The following is a 21,377-nucleotide window of genomic DNA, read 5'->3' as shown; positions in this document are numbered from 1 at the left end:
GCGACCTTGTAAACAGGCAGCATTCAGGCAGACATCGAAAACACAATTATCCCTCAGCATAGCAAACCTGTGCGGGAAATGTTACCATTGAGCCATTCGTTTTATGACATTAAGTAAAAGAGGATCTGAGCAGTGAGAACTTAAAAGGTGACTGGTTTCTTGCAACAGGCTAAAAGATGAAAGGAGGGAAGGTTAATAGAGGTAGGAGTGGAGGAGAGAGACGGAGAGATCGGTGGATGATGAAAAGGGATGGGAGCTGGATGGGTGAGAGATGGGGGCAAGACTGAAGTCAGAACACGAGACTGACTGGGGACGTAGGAGGGGGTTAATGGTCAGCGACTTAAAAACAGTAAACAGCACAACATAGCTAGGCTTACACTCTGTATCTTTGAGCTAGCATTGCCGATAGTTGTTGTATTGTTTTGTTGTCTCTGTATCCCAAGCATTAATCCTGTATTAGCAGGTCCACTAATTATCCCACATGTCCTCTTTTAATCCTGGTAATTGTAATGACCCGTCTCTTCAGAATCTCTTATCTTTACTCCGTTCTCTGTCGGAGACACTCAACCTGCCAACATAACGATTGTGTTACTGCAGGGCCATTTAAGAGTAATAATCGTCATAACAATTAGAAAGCCTCTCAGACAGTCTAGCCATGACAATATTTTACAGCGCCAATTATTTTCTCTCTCCATGACTCAAGTGTCATGCTGTAATTCCTTTTGGGGTGTTGTCAACGGAATAATAATAACAAAAAAATGAACAGCCCCAAAAAAATAAAAATAAAAGGGGCCGAAAAAAAATGAAACACCACAGGGTGGTTTAGCATTCGACATGGCAGATGATTAAAATGTTGAGGATTACAAACATGGAAATTGAGCTTAAACACAAGCACTGAAAGCACTATGGAGAGCTTCCTAACAGTACTCACGCTGGCGAGGGTGACTGACATGGAAATAACTGTTGAGAGGGTCATTTCAAGTTTGAGAACTGAGGTCATTGATCACTGACGCCAGAGACCCAGAGTAGCCAAGGTCCTTTTCATCACTGGTAATGATGCATCAGTAGGGCCATTTTTGAAGTCGACCATTTTGAGTGCAAAATACATTCTTCTTCCATTGATGTGCCCTTAAGATCATTCACAAAGAATGCACAGAACCTTCAAAAACAGCCATACTACAGTTACTATTTTAAACACAAACTACACATCCCTCCTCCTACTCTTTTTTTCCACCATTCTTCTTGCTCCAACTGATTAATCTGCTGAAAACCCCTACATTTTAATTGCTGTCAGGTGTGAAAAAGCAGCACAATTAAATGCCAAATCAAGGAATAAAAAGCTGCTGTCATAAATGCAAGTTGTTAATTTAGCATACATTTGAGCACTTTTCACATTCCCCAATTTACTTAGCAGTTATATGGTGTAGGCAGAACTGTTTAAGACAAATATGGCACACTTCTCCTGTCTGCACAAATCATCATAATTGTGTTACTTTTTAATAGAACCAGTCGATTCCGTGTCATTTTTTATAGGGATCATCAAATAACTCACCAATAGAGCATGAAGTACATTAAATAGGAGTGTATGAATAGGAAGGGTTGACCAGAGTAAGGCAGAGAGAAGCAGATCAATTGAGGTGGATTATTAGCTTTCTCGAGAAACATTGTCAGAGGCAATGAGGATTTGAAGTACTCCACAAACTGGCTGATTGCATTATAGACATCCTGCACAGCTGGCAGCTGCTTCCTGACAATATGATGATTAAAAAACAAACACTTGGTTCTTCTCAAACCAGTCAATTAAGGGGAGAATCATTGAATGATACTGATTCAGCACAGATGCCTCAGCCAGCTCACCTGCACATAAACTGGTGTTCTGGAAAAATACATTTATGACAAACATGGTCTGATGGCAATTAATGCTAAGTCACTGATGGAAGCAGTGTTTTCCCTACCGTAGTTCGCAAACCAGGCCAAAGACCCCTCAGAGACACCAATACTCCTTAGCCGGCCCACAAGAATGGAATGGTCTACTGTATCAAATGCTTTGGCCAAGTCAATAAAAATAGCAGCACAACATTGTTTAGAATCAAGGGCAATGGTGACATCATTGAGTGCACTTCTTTCTCATTTGCCTGAACGAGAGCCAGTCAGCCTGAGTATGCGTGTGCCGAGCCTTTTGCCAAATGCAATTCTTGAGGTGGAGTAACTCTGCAAGATCACGGTCGAACCAGGGGCTGAGCCTGTTTTTAATTCTCATTTTCTTTTCGGGGGCGTGTTTGCTAAAAATACCAGTGAAAATATTTTTAAAAGGTCTTTGATAGAGGGGATCAAAGCTCTAATCGCTACCGAAGGTGCTTCAACAAAGTACTGAGTAAAGGGTCTGAATACTTAAGTAAATATGATATATACATTTTTATTGTCTAAAAAACGTTTTTTTCTCTGTCATTATCGGGTATTGTGTGTAGACTGATGGGGAAGAAAAGCAATTTCATACATTTTAGAATAATGCCGTAACGTAACAAAATGTGGAAAAAGTCAAGTGGTCTGAATACTTTCTGAATGCACCGTACGTGGTCAAATAAATCCTGGTAAATCGCTAACAGTCACAGCGTTGGGTGACATGGATTATGTGCAATTGCAGTAATTACAGTACGTTACAGTAGAAAATGATGGATTTTGTCTTCTGTAACCTTGTTCTTTAGCTAATGTATACCATGGATAAAATAACAAAAACATTTTTTTCAAAATAGGATTTTAAAAAATGACATTACTAATTCCTATGTGTGAGAAGGGCAGATCAAAACTCTCTAATGCACGCGCACACACACACACACGTGCAGACACACACACACGTGCAGACACACTCTCTCTGCTGTTAGACCTTGACTAACATGGCTCCCATTGAGAAGGATGATAAAGAAGTCTAATTGGGCTCCAGAGCCAGCTCCCACGTTTTCATGGTCAATCAAGCGATCTTGATCCTGCAGAGACAGCAGAGAGGGGTCGTGCAGCAGCACCGGTGGATGGAGAGAGGAGAACCCACATCAAGCCAAGTGAAAATCTGAGAGAGAGAGAGAGAGAGAGAGAGAGCAGCAACACAGCCACAGAGTGGGAATTAGTGTAGCAAATCAAATGTTTGTTAATAGTGAGTGGTTAATAGCAAAACACCGTTGATAACTATACTGAACAAAAATATCAATGCAGCATGTAAAGCATGTAAAGCCTCCTCCAAGGTCGTTTTAGAGGATTTAGCAGTACGTCTAACCCGGCCTCACAACCGCAAACTACATGTAACCACACCAGCCCAGGACCTCCACATCCGGCTTCTTCCCCTGCGGGATCGTCTGAGACCAGCCACTCTGACAGCTGAGGAAACTGTGGGTTTGCACAACAGAAGAATTTCTGCACAAACTATCAGAAACATCTCAGTGAAGCTCATCTGTGTGCTCCCCATCCTCACCAGGGTCTTGACCTGACTGCAGTTTGGCGTCATAACCGAATTCATTGGGAAAATGCTCACCTTCGATGGCCACTGTTATGCTGGAGAAGTGTGCTCTTCACAGATGAATCCCGGTTTCAACTTTACTAAATAGATGGCAGACGGTATGCCGTCGTGTGGGTGAGCGGTTTGCTGATGTTGTGCCCCATGGGTGGTGGGATTACGGTATGGGCAGGCATAAGCTAGGGACAATGAACAATGAACACAATTGCATTTTATCAATGGCAATTTGAATACAAAGAGATACCGTGATGAGATCCTGAGGCCTATTGTCGTACCATTCATCCATCGCCTCATATCACCTCATATTTCAGCATGTCGCAAGGATCTCTACACAGTTCACAGTAAACTGAAAATATCCCAGTTCTTACATGGCCTGCATACTCACCAGACATGTCACCCATTGAGCATGTTTGGGATGCTCTTGATGTGTACGACAGCGTGTTTCAGTTCCTGCCAATATCCAGCAATTTCGCACAGACATTAAAGAGGAGTGAGATAACATTCCACAGGCCACAATCAACAGCCTGATCAACTCTATGTGAAGGTGATGTGTTGCACTGCATGAAGCAAATGGTTGTCACAACATATACTGACTGGTATTCTCATCCACTCCCTTACTTTAAAAAAAGTAATCTGTGGCCAACAGATGCATATCTGTATTCCCAGTCATGTGAAATACAGAGATTAAGGCCTAAAGAATTTATTTCAATTGACCGATTTCCTCATATGAACTGTAACTCAGTAAAATCTTTGAAATTGTTGTATGTCACGTTTTCAGTGCATTCAGAAAGTATTCAGACCCCTGACCTTGACGTTTTTACAGCTATTTTCAGGTCTCTCCAGAGATGTTCATTCGGGTTCAAGTCCGGGTTCTGGCAGTGCCACTCAAGGACATTCAGAGACTTGTCCCGAAGCCACTCCTGCGTTGTCTTGGCTGTGTGTAACGGTCATTATCCTGTTGGAAGGTGAACCTTCACCCCAGTCTGTGGTCCTGAGCACTCTGGAGCAGGTTTTCAATGATCCCTCTGTACTGCTCCGTTCATCTTTCCCTCAATCCTGATTAGTCTCCCAGTCCCTGCTGCTGAAAATCACAGACCCAGAGCATGATTCTGCCACCACCATGCTTCACCGTAGGGATGGTGCCAGGTTTCCTCCAGACGTGACACTTGGCTTTCAAGCCAGAGAGTACAGTCTTGGTTTCATCAGACCAGATAATCTTGTTTCTTATGGTCTGAGAGTCTTTAGGTGCCTTTTGGAAAGGCCCAGCGGGCTATCATGTGCCTTTTACTGAAGAGTAGCTTTTGTCTTTTGCCTGATTGTTAGAGTGCTGTAGAGATGGTTGTCCTTCTGGAAGGTTCTCCCATATCCATAGAGGAACTCTGGAGCAGTGGAGGTCAGTGCCGTTTAAGACAAGGTAGGCCAAATCTTTTTTAATGAGCGTGGCCTGATTTCTATTACAACATATTGGATGACCGTCATTCATATTCCATTCACCCAGTTCAATGTAACATTGATACGTTTATGCTACTACATGATACTAACATGTTCCCTATACCCATCATGAGGTTGCTACAACTGAGCCTATGAATGAAAGTTTACAACGTAGGTGCAAACAGGTTGAGAGACAAATTTGAGGTGACAAACAGTGACACACTTGCAACCAAGAGTTTCTATTGGACAAATTCAGGTATGTTATCTCCGTTTTGTTGCGTTTGCTTCCGTTTAAGAAATGTTTTCAACAGAATCAGTGGAATGAATACACCCTTGATCACTAGTAAACATAGTTCACTTTTGTAGCAGCCACTTTGTATTCCTTCCCTGCATGCGCTCTCCTCCTCTGCACCTCTTCCCTTCGCTTGTGGACTTCAATGCACAACACATCAGCTGTATGTGACCAGGCGAAAAAACCTATCCAAGCCAAACCGCTAAACACAGCCTACATAGTTGTATTTGCTAAAGTAACATCATAGTCAGCATAACAAAGAGAACTAACGTGTCAGTAAACCCGCTACAATCATGCAATAATGTTACAGTGTTCAGTCATTAAGCCGTTACACCGGTGTGTCCCAGAAGAAGTAGAACCAAAAGAGTTCCAGTGTTGAGTGGGATAGTCATAGCCAGCTAGCTAACGTAGCATCCCTCTGTTTAATCAGGGTGATTCCATAGGCTGAACTAGCTAGCTGCATTTGCTAGCTAAACAAGTGAAACTGAAGGTGAAAAAATATATCATCTCTCTCTATATATATTTCTTTCTTGCTTCTCCTTCATTTTGGAAGAAAAACATTTCTTTAAAACTGTTCAACTATTGTCTTTCTCTCTCTTTGAGTCAACTACATTTTATGCACTGCAGTGCTATGCTTTCAGTTCTAGATTCATTCTCTGATCCTTTGATTGGATGGACAACATGTCAGTTCATGCTGCAACAGCTCTGATAGTTTGGAGGACATCCTCCGGAAGTTGTCATAATTACTGTGTAATGCCTCCTAGATTTTGTACTGAAGTCATTGTACCCAGAGGAGGACGGAAGCTAGCTATCCTCCGGCTACACCATGATGCTACATAACAGAGTGCTGTGGAGGCTACTGTAAACCTTCTTTGCAAAATAGTTTTCTAGTCAATTATGTGGTGATTATATTTAGTTTAGTTTTATCGAAAAAGTTTGGGGTCACTTAGAATGTCCTTGTTTTTGAAAGAAAACCATTTTTTTTGTCCATTAAAATAACATCAAATTGATCAGAAATACAGTGTAGACATTGTTAATGTTGTAATTGACATTATATGGAAATGGCAGATTATTTTCTGGAATATCTAAATAGGCATACAGATGCCAATTATCAACAACCATCACTCCTGTGTTCCAATAGTGGTAGCTAATCCAAGTTTATAATTTTAAAAGGCTAATTGATCATTAGAAAACCATTTTGCAATGATGTAAGCACAGCTGAAAACTGTTGTTCTGATTAAAGAAGCAATAAAACGGGCCTTCTTTAGACTAGTTGAGTATCTGGAGCATCAGCATTTGTGGGTTCGATTACAGGCTCAAAATGGCCAGAAACAAATAACTTTATTCTGAAACTCGTCAGTCTGTTCTTGTTCTCAGAAATTAAGGCTATTCCATTCGAGAAATTGCCAAGAAACAGAAGATCTTGTTCAACACAGTGTACTACTCCCTTCACAGACCAGTGCAAACGGTCTCTAAGCAGAGGTCTCTCTGCAGTCCAACTCATCCCAAACCATCTCAATTGGGTTGAGGTCGGCTGATAGTGGAGGAGAGGTAATTTGATGCAGCACTCCATCAGCGCATGTCAGAAGAAAAACCAAACCATGAGGTCGAAGGAATTGTCTGTTGAGTTCCGAGACAGGATTGTGTTGAGGCACAGATCTGGGGAAGGATACCCCAACATTTCTGCAGCATCTTAAATGGAAGAAGTTTGGAACCACCAAGACTCTTCCTAGAGCTGGCCACCTAGCCAAACTGAGAAATTAGTGGAGAAGAGCCTTGGTCAGGGAGGTGACAAAGAACCCAATGGTCACTCTGACAGAGCTCCAGAGTTCCTCTATGGATACGGGAGAACCTTCCAAAAAGAAAACAATCTCTGCAGCACTCCACCTTTATTTTAGAGTGGCCAGACGGAAGCCATTCCTCAGTAAAAAGCTCATGACAGCTCGCTTGGAGTTTGCCAGAAGGCACCTAAAGGAATTTCACACCATGAGAAACAAGATTCTCTGGTCTCTGGTCAAGATTGAACTCTTTGGCCTGAATGCCAAGCGTCATGTCTGGAGGAAACCTGACACCATCCCAACGGGGAAGCATGGTGGTGGCAGCATCATGCTGTGGGGATGTTTTTCAGTGGCAGGGACTGGGAGACTAGTCAGGATTGAGGGAAAGATAAACGGAGCAAAGTACAGAGAGAGATCCTTGATGAAAACCTGCTCCAGAGTGCTCAGGACCTCAGACTGGGGCGAAGGTTCACCTTCCAACAGGACAATGAGTCTAAGCACAAAGCCAAGAGAAATGGCTTTGGGACAGGTCTCTGAATGTCCTTGAGTGGTCCAGCCAGAGCCCAAACATCTCTGTGCAGTGACGCTCCCCATCCAACCTGACAGAACTTGAGAGGATCTGCAGAGAAGAATGGGAGAAACTCTTGAAATGGTAAGCTAAATTGGCATTCCACAAGTTTGCGGACTCCTCGTGTAGCTTTTACTGGCAAATTCAGGAGAGTAACGGCAGAATCTGCGAAGCCAGTAAGAGGATGGTCGGGACAGGTAAGGTATTTTTTCTTCTGATTATCTTGATCTCTGGCTCCCTCTTCAGTCATGTGTGTCTTATTTAACACAACAGTGAGCTTAAAGTATCAGAAAAGCTCAGTGCATATATAGTTGATTTTATTAAAACACAAAGGGTGTGTCTACATATGGAAAAATACACTAACAATTTTGAACAATCAATTGATCGAAAGACAGACGACATTCGGTCGACCAAGATTTGTTTTAGTCGGGGACAGGTGAATTAAGGACAGTTCAGTCAAGATAAAACTCTATAAGATTGATAGTTGACAATGTAACCCAAACGATCTCACATTTTCTTATACAGTATGTGTGAAACCAAACAGATGCACTGGAATAGTTACATTTCTGGCACTTGTGCTTGTCGCCTTTTATTCATCATAAACTGTCAATAAATTGCCCCAAAAAGCTGTTTGCGTGCCTCAAGTGTTTTGCATTTCATTGGTTAATTCTTGTCCAACATTCATTGAAGTTGAACCTACACATCACATTGGCGAAAGGTTTGCAACCATACTACAACTTCACTTCAGCCACCAACAGTCAACCCAAGTCACTTTAACCGTGAATCCATACTCCGACTCCCCTTGAGCTAATTGTTGATTTCCAACTGAGACTTCTTATTATGACAAACTTTAATTACTCTCTCGCAGATTCCTCTCCATAAGAACACTCCTTGCCCACCCAGAATTTATAAATACACCATGCACAGTTAAAGAAAAAGAAGCCATGGCAGCAGAGACACATTCTGAAGTGACTCACCTAGGTGTAACAATGCCTGTGTTCCAAATGGCATCATATGCACTACTTTTGACCAGAGCCCTATGGGAATAGGACGCCATTTGGGACGCGGGCCAATGGCTTCTGCCAGTGAAACAGATGTTCCCTGTTACGTAAAAGATATGCACCCCCGATGGGCTGGGGAAGGAGGAGAGTGGTTCTCCCCTGTGACTGCTGCATATGAAAGCTCTTTGAACATGCGGGTGAAGGTCCCTGTTGTGAGAGAGAGAGAAGGATAGAGAGATAAGGAAAGAGAGAAAGGAAAACAACTAAGAGAGCGAGAAAGAGGTGCTGGTGGAAGGAGGAGTAGATGAGAAGGTGAAGAGGGAAATGGATGGGCTGAAGGACAGTACAGCCAGTACAGGTGGATATACACTGAGTATACCAAACATTAGGTACGCCTTCCTAATATTGAGTTGCACCCCCCTTCACACCAACCATTTGCCATGAGGGAAAAAGACCAGAGAATATGAGGACACAGCCCGTAGCCCTCGAATCGTTGTTGTCCCCATCTCTCCCTCTATATACACTGAGTGTACAAAACTAATATTGAGTTGCACCCCCTTTTGCCCTCAGAACAGTCTCAATTCGTCGGGGCATGAACTCTACAAGGTGTCGAAAGCTGCTGGGTTTTTCATGCTTAACAGTTTCACTGTTAAGGCTTTTATGAAGGCGAAAAGGGGTGCAACTCAATATTAGGAAGGTGTTCCTAATGTTTTGTACTCTCAGTGTATATAGAGGGAGAAATGGGGACAACAAGGATTCGAGGGCTAAAGGCTGTGTCATCATGTTCTCTGGTCTTCTTTCCCTCATAGCAAATGGTTGGCAAACAAACTGTCATCTACTGACTCGTTTCAGATATTTGACGGTAGAAGGGAAGTAAAGTCAGAAAGTAAGACAAGGAGTAGCAGCCATTTTAGACTACTGAGGACATGGCCGTAGACAGACAATCCCATAGTCCTCTGCTCTGGGCTTTGGACATTTTGGAGCAGCATCTGGGATGGGCTGACAGATGTGAACTGTTCTGTCTCCAGAAGACCCCAGCTGTTCATCCCTCTCTCGTTTTCTCTCTCTTTCTCTCTCTCCCCCCATCCCAAATTAAAAGTGTGTTTCAGAAGTCCTGGGAATTGGGTTGTTGAGGATGTGGCACGTTTTTCAAACTTTACAACATTTTAATTTGAGTTCAAACAAAGAGTCAGTCAGCCCTGGCCTGCATTCGCAACACATATGAATAAACAAAAAAGTAGTCAAACATCAGTTAGAAGTGGTACGGTATAAGCGTTCATATCAACTCACATCTCCTTGTAAAGGCCCATTAGGCTAACTGTGCAAATGCTTGTACAAAAAATAAAGTACAAATGCACAATGCATTACACACAGGTGGTTCATCTAGTGTTAGATCTAATTAAAGTTGATGCTGAGTTACAGATGCACTCATCCATGGAGGAGTAGTCAGTCAAATGTGGAGTTGATGGCAGCGCAATGGAGAGGCCTTGTGTTGATGTCCTGGCATGTGCCCGTCTTGCTCTTGGGCATGGTGGGCGAGTCTGGGTACCATGCTGGAGCAAGGCAGGGTGCTGTCTAGGTGTCTGGTCCATTCAGAGTGATGGATCCATTAGAGGAAAAAGAGAGGGAGAAGGAGGAGAAGAAGACAGGAGGGATTGACATGCCAAAGTAGTCAATCATGCTAGGCAACACACTCACTCTCCATCTCGCTCTCCTTCTCCATCCCTCTCTCCTCATCTTTCACCACTTGTCTATCTCTCGTCCTCTCTCCTATCTCTCACCCTCTCTTGATCTCTCCATCTCGACTACAGAGTGATATTTGTCTACAGCCTCACTGCCCCCCCTTTTCCCTACTATAGCCCCAGAACATGTGACCCTGCCACACCTCACCTACCTCCCTCCACCCCATGCTGTCTCCACCCCCTCCATCCATTATGTTTGTCTCTCTGATGTCTGGGACACGGGAAACAAGATTACAGCCATCCATCTGTCACGGGCCGTTCAAATGATCTGTGCGTGTTGATGCCCGGCAATCAATCTATTATCCCAGAAACCCTAGACCCACTCCAAATTGCATACCGCCCCAACAGATCCACAGATGATCCAATCTATTGCACTCTGCGCTGCTTTGAACAGTTGATTCTCACAACACATATGTGAGAATGCTATTCATTGACTACAGCTCTGCGTTCAACACCATAGTGCCCTCAAAGCATATCAATAAGCTAAGGACCCTGGGACTACACACCTCCCTCTGCCACTGGATCCTGGACTTCCTGACGGGCTGACCCCAGGTGGTAAGGGTAGGTAACAACATATCCGCCATGCTGATCCTCAACACAGGGGCCCCTCAGGGGTGCGTGCTCAGTCCCCTCCCGTATTCCCTGTTCACTCATGACTGCACGGCCATGCACGACTCCAACACCATCATTAAGTTTGCCGATGACACAACAGTGGTAGGCCTGATCACCGACAACGACGAGACAGCTTATAGGGAGGAGATTAGAGACCTGGCTGTGTGGTGCCAGATCAACAACCTCTCCATCAACATCATCAAGACAAAGGAGGACTACAGGAAAAAGAGGACCGAGCACTCCCCCATTCTCATCGACGGGGCTGCAGTGTAGCAGGTTGAGAACTTCAAGTTCCTTGGTGTCCACATTACCAACAAACTAACATGGTCCAAGTCATGAAGAGGGCACGACAAAACCTATTCCCCCTCAGGAGACTGAAAAGATTTGGCATGCGTCCTCAGATCCTCAATAGGTTCTACAGCTGCACCATCGAGAGCATCCTGACTGGTTGCATCACTGCCTGGTATCGCAACTGCTCTGCCTCCAACCGCAAGGCACTATAGAGGGTAGTGCGAACAGCCCAGTACATCACTGGGGCCAAGCTTCCTGCCATCCAGGACCTCTATACCAGGCGGTGTCAGAGGAAGGTCCTAAAAATTGTCAAAGACCCAAGCCACCCTAGTCATAGACTGTTCTCTCTGCTACTGCACGGCAAGTGGTACCAGAGCGCCAAGTCTAGGTCGTTGCTCTTGCTGCAGGCGATTCCCTGATCCACCTAACGCAGACGACACCATTCTATATACTTCCGGCCCGTCCTTGGACACTGTGCTATCCAACCTCCAAACGAGCTTCAATGCCATACAACACTCCTTCCGTGGCCTCCAACTGCTCTTAAGCGCTAGTAAAACCAAATGCATGCTTTTCAACCGTTCGCTGCCTGCACCCGCACGCCTGACCAGCATCACCACCCTGGATGGTTCCGACCTTGAATATGTGGACATCTATAAGTACCTAGGTGTCTGGCTAGACTGTAAACTCTCCTTCCAGACTCATATCAAACATCTGCAATCGAAAATCAAATCAAGAGTCGGCTTTCTATCCCGCAACAAAGCCTCCTTCACTCACGCCACCAAACTTACCCTAGTAAAACTGACTATCCTACCGATCCTCGACTTCGGCGATGTCATATACAAAATTGCTTCCAACACTCTACTCAGCAAACTGGATGCAGTTTATCACAGTGCCATCCGTTTTGTCACTAAAGCACCTTATACCACCCACCACTGCGACTTGTATGCTCTAGTCGGCTGGCCCTCGCTACATATTCGTCGCCAGACCCACTGGCTCCAGGTCATCTACAAGTCCATGCTAGGTAAAGCTCCGCCTTATCTCAGTTCACTGGTCACGATGGCAACACCCACCCGTAGCACGCGCTCCAGCAGGTGTATCTCACTGATCATCCCTAAAGCCAACACCTCATTTGGCCGCCTTTCGTTCCAGTTCTCTGCTGCCTGTGACTGGAACGAATTGCAAAAATCGCTGAAGTTGGAGACTTTTATCTCCCTCACCAACTTCAAACATCTGCTATCTGAGCAGCTAACCGATCGCTGCAGCTGTACATAGTCTATCGGTAAATAGCCCACCCATTTTTACACTTTTGCACACTAATATCTCTACCTGTACATGACCATCTGATCATTTATCACTCCAGTGTTAATCTGCAAAATTGTAATTATTCGCCTACCTCCTCATGCCTTTTGCACACAATGTATATAGACTCCCCCTTTTTTTTCTACTGTGTTATTGACTTGTTAATTGTTTACTCCATGTGTAACTCTGTGTTGTCTGTTCACACTGCTATGCTTTATCTTGTCCAGGTCGCAGTTGCAAATGAGAACTTGTTCTCAACTAGCCTACCTGGTTAAATAAAGGTGAAATAAAAATAAAATAAAAAGGTCCAAGAGGCTTCTAAACTGCTTCTACCCCCAAGCCTTAAGACTCCTGAACATCTAATCAAATGGCTACCCAGACTATTTTATTTATTATTATTATTTTTACCTTTATTTAACCATGCAAGTCAGTTAAAGAACAAATCCTCATTTACAATGACAGCCTAGGAACAGTGGGTTAACTGCCTTGTTCAGGAGCAGAACGACAGATTTTTACCTTGTCAGCTCTGTGATTCGATCTAGCAACCATTTCGATTACTGGTCCAACGTCCTAACCACTAGGCCACCCCCCACCCCCCACCCCCCACCCCCTTTACACCGCTGCTACTCTCTGTTGTTATCATCAATGCATAGTCACTTTAATAACTTTACCTGTGTGTGGTGTATTGGAGGTTGTACATATTACTCAACTATAGTCTCGCTATTGTAATTTTACTGCTGCTTTTGAATTACTTGTTACTTTCATTTCTTATTATTATCCTTATTTTTTTAACTGCATTGTATTTAGGGGCTCGAAAGTAAGCATTTCACTGGAAGGTCTACACATGTTGTATTCTGCACATGTGACTAATAACATTTGATTTGATTTGACTTATAGACAGGTGTATGAGCGGTCCAAAGCCCAATACTTTTCCAATGCATTATTACAAAAAGTTACTTGTAGGTATTAGATTATGTATTGTATATTTGAGATGCATTACTGACATGTGTGTCTGTTCCAGGAGCTCGCATATGAACTCACCTGTCGGCCGTTACCCTTAACGAGCATGCAAATACAGAAGCATACCTTCAGAGTAGACGCTAATGACACCGACAAAGACTTAGGTCTATCTACCAACCCCTGAATGAAATAAATACTAAAAAGGAACCTTGAATCTCCTTTTTGGGTGTGGACCACCTACACAATTTTGGAATTCTATTACATTTTGGTCGACACACCTGTACTGAGCGTAGTGGTCACACGTACTTTCATCCCCATAGAGGGCATGCCACATCACAACAACGCTCAGTGAGATTGAACGCAGCCCAAATGGAGCCCCTCAGTGGGTGTTCAAGAGCTAAAAAGTCTCCCATTGATCAGCCCAACCTCGGAGACTTATAAATTGATGCTAATCCAGTTGAAGTTGACATGCTGTGCAGCCGGGCAGTTTTTGTTAGCAAAAGTGATTGGTGTATGGGAGGTTATTGACTTTTCCAATCAGTTTGGAATTTACTGTAGATAAGTAAAAGGATGCCCAGGGGAAATCCTGATGATTTGTATGGGCCAAGTCTACGGCTACTGTTGCCAGCTCAGGCGGTCTTGGGGTGTTTGAGGTTGTTTTCACACTCGTTCCCTTTTAGCCAATTTTTGTGAACTCGGTTGGCTTAATGTTTTGTGCAATGGGAACACTCCAAAAGAGACCCCAAAGTGAACCGAACTGAGACCATCTTGAAGTCCATGGTCTGGTTCTTACTTTTAAGGCGATGTAAACACTAAGCTCTCCAGGGATGCTTGTCATTATTCCTTCCGCACACACTAGACTACTTCAATACCGTTTCCCCTGTCGTAACCCTTCACATTGATGCCATAAAAGAGAGAAGATGATGATGTACATGTTCGCGGAAAAAACGTGCTGTTTTTGGATATTGATTGGTGACTTTCAAGGATGTACAGACATTACAAAATATGTGCTGAGTTTTGTACTGACACGATGTTCAGGTTATTTGTTTGTAATATATGATCTGTAGGCTAAAGTGCTTCATAAACGGTTTATAAAATTGTGGTGTTTGAATAGTGTGAGAAGGCAACAACATATTTGGTGAAACAATGCTAAGTCTTAAAGGGGCAGTAGCCTACATTAGGTGTACAATTTTCAGCATTACTTAATCTGCAGAAATTATTTTGCTATTTATTCTGTTACCAATAATATTTACATGTATTTTTACATGTATAACATGTATAATATTTACATGATTATAATTATTATGTCTCATATTTTAAGTAAATGCAATCTATTAGCTTCCAAAATCTAGCTGTCTGATAACACATTCTGATGGAATGGCTTGTCCTGCACTTTGTAAAAACCATTGTGCATTGAGCGAATGTTGGAAAAAGATCTTGGTTCCTTTCTAAACATAGGAATGTGAATGCAAAGAGGACTCGGACCACAAAATAGGTGAATTGAACTGGCAAAAACAGTTGTGTCCTTGTTCAAATTCAATGGCAGCTTGAAAAGAAAGAGAACTGAGTTCTTTAGCTTTTTTTCACCCTAGAGTTCACATGAACCTTTTCACACATACCAACAAACAGGTGTGATCATTCTACAGTGGTCCCTGCAGCCAATGCTCAAACCGGTGTGATTAGAATGCTTATTTTGGGCGTCCAGTTTCCATTGACGCAACAGTCAGCGTTTGAGCTCGCCACACTGGTTTTTCACAGAAACATTTTCCACAAACACCGTCCTTAAAAAATTATGTCCTGAATGTGATCAGTTTATTTTTGGATGCAATGTTCAGACATTCACTGAAGTAGCTACAGCATTCAACATAATCCAAACCGGAAAATTTTGGCTACATTAGTCCTTGCGCTAACTGAGGAAAGATTGACATAACACAAGCTGTCATATTTAGAGAACTCTCGGCTGACATAAACCACAATATGAATGAGCTAATAGCAATTACTATTTATAATTCATCACATCATGAGTGAGCTCAACATTGATACAAATAATTGAGTGAAACACGTTCTAGAAATCTAACGTCATCCAACAATGGGTAGTTTGTGTGTGCCGCTATATTTATTTTTCCGCGTCTACCAAAGATAATAAGAGGAGACAAGATGAGTTTGGTCTGTCTGCAGTATGCATGTTAAAGGGGGTGTGTCGTATATGGAATCATTCACTTCCCTTAATACACTCCCGGAAGTTTATTGAAAGATAAGTGAACCATTTCTTCACCTCCATTATAACATCTTTGGTCTGACAGACGTTTACGTGACACACAGAATGCATTTTATAATGTCAACCAACATGGCGCCACACATAGCTGGCAAATAGCTTAGCATTATCTCGTTATAATCAGTACAACCTTCAAAAAAGTATTTTACAGACATCATAGGTGTCCACTGCAATCTACGCAATAATCGGAATGCGTTAATTGTCAACAGTACTTGAAAAACGTGAATAAAACTGCAAAACACCAGTCTCAACGTCAACAGTGAAGAGGTGACGCTGGCCTTCAGAGTTGCAAAGACAAAGCCATATCTCAGACTGGCAATAAAATATTAAAATGGGCAAAATAACACAGACACTGGACAGAGGAACTCTGCCTAGAAGGCCAGCATCCCGGAGTCGCCTCTCACTGTTGACGTTGAGACTGGTGTTTTGCAGCTACTATTTAATGAAGCTGCCAGTTGAGGACTTATGAGTAATCTGTTTCTCAAACTAGACACTCTAATGTACTTGTCTACTTGCTCTAATGTTCTTGTGTACCTGTGCACCAGGGCCTGGTGCACAGTTTGCGCTGCTCTGTGAAGGGAGTAGTAGACAGCATTGTGCGAGATCATCAGTTTCTTGGCAATTTCTCGCATGGAATAAATAGCCTTCATTTTTCAGAACAAGAATAGACTGAAGAGTTTCAGGAGAAAGTTATTTGTTTCTGGTCATTTTGAGCCTGTAATCGAACCCACAAATGCTGATGCTCCAGATACCAGATACTCAACTAGTCTAAAGAAGGCCAGTTTTTTGCTTCTTTAGTCAGCACACCGTTTTCAGCTGTGCTAACATATTTGCAAAAGGGTTTTCTAATGATCAATTGGCCCAGAAATGTGCTTTTCTTTAAAAAACAAGGACATTTCTAAGTGACCCCCCAAAATAGGACAAGTGTTACCAAAGCTTATGAATAGAAGTGGTGATACAGAGGTGTATGTGAACTACTCTGGAAAGTACTTGTAAAAGAGTGCTCTGTGGCATCAATACAATTGAACTTTCTGACGTCAAAAACCAACCAAAGGGGCACAGCTGTACTCCAAGAGAGGGGACACTTGGGAGTAGTTTCTTAAAATGGGACAATGTGTTATCCTCAAGAATATTTATAATATTCTGACTTGAATTACCCTTTGGCTTGTTTTCAATACAACATGTCTTGGCTCCCGGTTTCTTTATCTTTCCAGCGTTAGATTTGTCCCATGAATAACGAATGCAAAATAAAAAGCACTTCCATGTGCCTTTCACATTCCAGTTTGATCAAATCTGTGGCGTCATTTCCATTTGTCTAGCTAGCAGATGCACAGTGGTCAAGAAAGGGTTTCAGTTATGTATAAAGGAAATTCAATGTGGCCCCCTGCTTTGCTCCCCTGAAAGTACCAGAAACCCAGATGAATAACGCCCAGACGTCTGGAATCCGACACAGCCAAGCCAAGCCGAGAGAAAAAGCCTCCTTTTCATTTAGCAGAAAAATAGGCTTGTCGTTCGCCTTTTCTCCCAATTTCCCCAAGTCTTTCATTGGAAGGCTGGCTTTGTGGAGTCCATCAGCTGCCACAAAAGCCATGGGGTCCCGCTGTCCCTGTTTGGCCCCCTCAAACTGGGCTGGGTGAAACACCCCCAAGTCTGACTTAATACCAATATATAGACATGTCTGTCGCACTGCAGCGGGGGAAGTTTAACACTTTTAGCTACTATTTGACAGCGCCGCCTGCCTGGGGACCAGAAATCCCAGTTCAATCCTGAGACTTTTGCCCGCAATGTATGTCTTAAGACACTGATGTGCTATACCAGAGCTTTTTCCTCCGCAGAGGTCGAGCCACAGAGCAAAATGCCACCGCAGGCCTTTTTTATTTATTGCACTTTGGGCACACTTTGAAAAAGTTGCCTTTAGAGACCAACTGTCTCGAATGTATATCAATTAAATAGGATTTCGGAAATCATACAACACACTCCGATGATACTTCAAACATTCTCGCAGCTCGTCCAGTGATCCTCTCATCTCGCATATTAGTTGCAATTCATGTAATTGCACAGACAGGCGATCAAAACAACCCCAAATTATGCGGCGGGATGATTCTAACCAACTTAGCTTTTTGAGTAGGAAATAATGAATTCATCATCAGTGGTGAGGGCAAACATCTGATTCCCCCCACAGTGTGGGGAGACTGAATAGGAGCTGCAGAGGATAGGCACACTTCAGTGTTATTAGAGAGAAGAGGTTATGATGTAGAGAGGGAGTGGTAGACGGGGAGAGAGAAAGTTGCTGGTGTAAACAGCATCAGTGTGCTAGCTTAGTGTCACGTTCTGACCTTTATTTCCTTTGTTTTGTATTTATTTAGTATGGTCAGGGTATGAGTTGGGTGGGCAGTCTATGTTTGTTTTTCTATCATTTGGGTATTTCTATGTTTCGGCCTAGTATGGTTCTCAATCAGAGGCAGGTGTCATTAGTTGTCTCTGATTGAGAATCATACTTAGGTAGCCTGGGTTTCACTGTGTGTTTGTGGGTGATTGTTCCTGTCTCTGTGTTTTGCACCAGATAGGGCTGTTTAGGGTTTCACACGTTTCTTGTTTTTAGTAATCAGTTGTTCATGTGTACGTTTACATATTAAAAGAATCATGGACATTTACCACGCCGCATATTGGTCCTCTGATCCTTTTCGCCTCTCCTCTTCGGAAGAAGAGGAGGAAATCCTTGACAGAATCACCCACCCAACTCGGATCAAGCGGCGTGGTAAACCGCAGCGACGACAGCAGCAGCAGCAGCAACAACAGCGGCCAGCATCACAGGACTACACAACTTGGGAGGAGATAGATAGGTGGGCGGTCGACCCAGGGAGAGTGCCGGAGCCCGCCTGGGATTCGATGGAGCAGTGCAAGGAGGGTTACAGGAGAATGAGGTTGGCGAAGCCAGCACGGCAGTGCGACAGGTACGAGAGGCAGCCCCAAATTCTTTTTTGGGGGGGGGGCAGACGAGGTGTGGTACTAAGCCAGGTAGCAGACCTGAGCTCACTCCTCGTGCTTATGATCAGCAGCGCATTACTGGTCAGGCACCGTGTTATGCGGTTAAGCGCACGGTGTCGCCAGTGCGTGCCCATAGCCCGGTGCGCTATAGGGCAGCCCCCCGAAAGTGCCATGCGAGTGTGGGCATTGAGCCAGGGCGTATGGTGCCTGCTCAGCGGGTCTGGTCGCCGGTACGCAGTTTTGGTCCAGGTTATCCTGCGCCGGCTCTGCGTGCTGTGTCTCCGGGACGCTGGGAGGTTGCAGTGCGTCCTCTGCCTGCGCTCCGCTCGTACCGGGCAAATGTGGGAGTGGAGCCTAAGGGAGAGGTGCGTGTAGTAAGCACTAGATCTCCCGTGCTTACCCACAGCCCGGTTCAACCTGTGCCTGCACTGTGGAGGGTCCAGGCTAGAGTAGTTGTCCAGCCTGGGGACGTGGTGCCAAGGTTGCGCACAAGAGCTCCAGTGCTCCCCCACAGCCCGGTCCTTCAGGTGCCTCCTAACACCAAGCCTCCTGAAGGTCTCCCCAGCCTGGTGGTTCCTGTGGCAGCCCCACGCACCAGGCTGTCTCTCTGTCTCCTCCCTGCAGGTGGTCCCGCCTGTCCGGCGCCGCTGCCGGAGCCTCCCGCCTGTCCGGCGCCGCTGCCGGAGTCTCCCGCCTGTCCGGCGCCGCTGCCGGAGCCTCCCGCCTGTCCGGCGCTGCTGCCGGAGTCTGAGGCGCCAGAGCCCCTCAGCCCAGAGGCGCCAGAGCCCCTCAGCCCAGAGGCGCAGAGCCCCTCAGCCCAGAGGCGCCAGAGCCCCTGCCCCTCTGTCCAGAGCTGCCCCTCTGTCCCGAGCTGCCCCTTTGTCCAGTGGGGTCATTGAGAGGGGTGGTCATGGTTAGAAAGCCACGGAGGCGGACAATAAGGCGGACTAAGACAATGGTTAAGTGGGGTCCGCGTCCCGCGCCAGAGCCGCCACCGCGGACAGACGCCCACCCAGACCCTCCCCTATAGGTCAAGGTTTTGCGGCCGGAGTCCGCACCTTTGGGGTTGGGTACTGTCACGTTCTGACCTTTATTTTCTTTGTTTTGTATTTATTTAGTATGGTCAGGGCGTGAGTTGGGTGGGCAGTCTATGTTTGTTTTTCTATCATTTGGGTATTTCTATGTTTCGGCCTAGTATGGTTCTCAATCAGAGGCAGGTGTCATTAGTTGTCTCTGATTGAGAATCATACTTAGGTAGCCTAGGTAGTGGCAAGTAAAATTCTGTATTTCATATTACAGTACACCTACTGTAATATAAATATGGTATCAAAGCAAGTACTGTGTTATGACACACAGTATAATACTGTCAAATTGACTGTATTATGCTGTAAATAAATAAATAAATGCTACCGTAATCAGATTGAATGGATGAATTGATTAAATTCATTGAAGGGAGGGGTTTGCATTTCACAGTTGGCGGCAGGGTAGCCTAGTGGTTAGAGAGTTGGACTAGGAACCGGAAGGTTGCAAGTTCAAACCCCCGAGCTGACAAGGTACTACTAATCTGTCGTTCTGCCCCTCACCAGGTCCTGATTGTTCAACCAGCCCAACCCACACTCTCACAAGGGCATAAATGGGGCAGACCTTTTTCCTTCCCAGTGTTATCCTTGTGAGAGCGTGGTTGAATTGATGGCTTTGGGGTGCATGCATAAAAGTATGTTGGCTATTTGTTACTGCTCTTATCATTGCAGTGTGTACTAGCTTAGCTTTGTTTATCGACGTAATTACACCTTGTTGTTATTATTGTGTTATTGCCAATATTTTGTCCACAATAACAAGTAACATCCTTCCCACATCGATTCCCTGTCTGCTGTGTGTGTGAATAAAGTTTCCATGTGTGTGTAAATAAAGTTTCCATGTGTGTGTAAATAAAGTTTCCATGTGTGTGTAAATACATTTTCCATGTGTGTGTAAATAAAGTTTCCATGTGTGTGTAAATAAAGTTTCCATGTGTGTGTAACTCCTGTGAGGCTGCTTTATTCCCCTCGTACCGGGGACGGTGTCAGTGGGTCACAGACCAGCAAACGCGTAGAGCCGGGTCGCTCTCTTTCACTATGTGTTTTGCAATGTAATTGATATGTAGGCAGATGACAAACTTTGAGTCGAACCCAGACCTCTCATATGAAATCAAAATCAACAAATACAGAAAGTGATTCCACAAAACCTCCAATGGGGTAGAAAAATATTTGTCTCATTTAAAAATGTATCTAATCCCACTGTTAATGAAAACGGTACTAGCAGCTTCACTTACAGTATTCCTTTATACTCTCCAAAATCCTGAGCTGGAACAGAATAGCCTGTTTTGCACACTGACTGTAGCCTGAGAGTGACACAAAATGAAACCGACAGGCACTATTTCCAAAGATCAACTCCGATCAATCACTCAAACTCAGATTTTCAGTTTTACAATTTCTTGTCACGGCGACTCTATCCAGACTGAGTTCCACCATTTCTGAACACGACACCTTTCTGGCTTTCTCTGTCCTCTCTCTTCACATTTGGGAGAACATTCGATTATGTAGAACACGGTAGCGTTAGCCGTCCAGGAGAGCCCCTTATTGGTATTTACCTCGTT

The sequence above is a fragment of the Oncorhynchus kisutch genome, linkage group LG13 (assembly GCF_002021735.2).
Source record: "Oncorhynchus kisutch isolate 150728-3 linkage group LG13, Okis_V2, whole genome shotgun sequence".
NCBI lineage: Eukaryota > Metazoa > Chordata > Actinopteri > Salmoniformes > Salmonidae > Oncorhynchus > Oncorhynchus kisutch.
The sequence above is the reverse complement of the archived record's forward strand: the minus strand, read 5'-3'. Positions refer to the sequence as shown.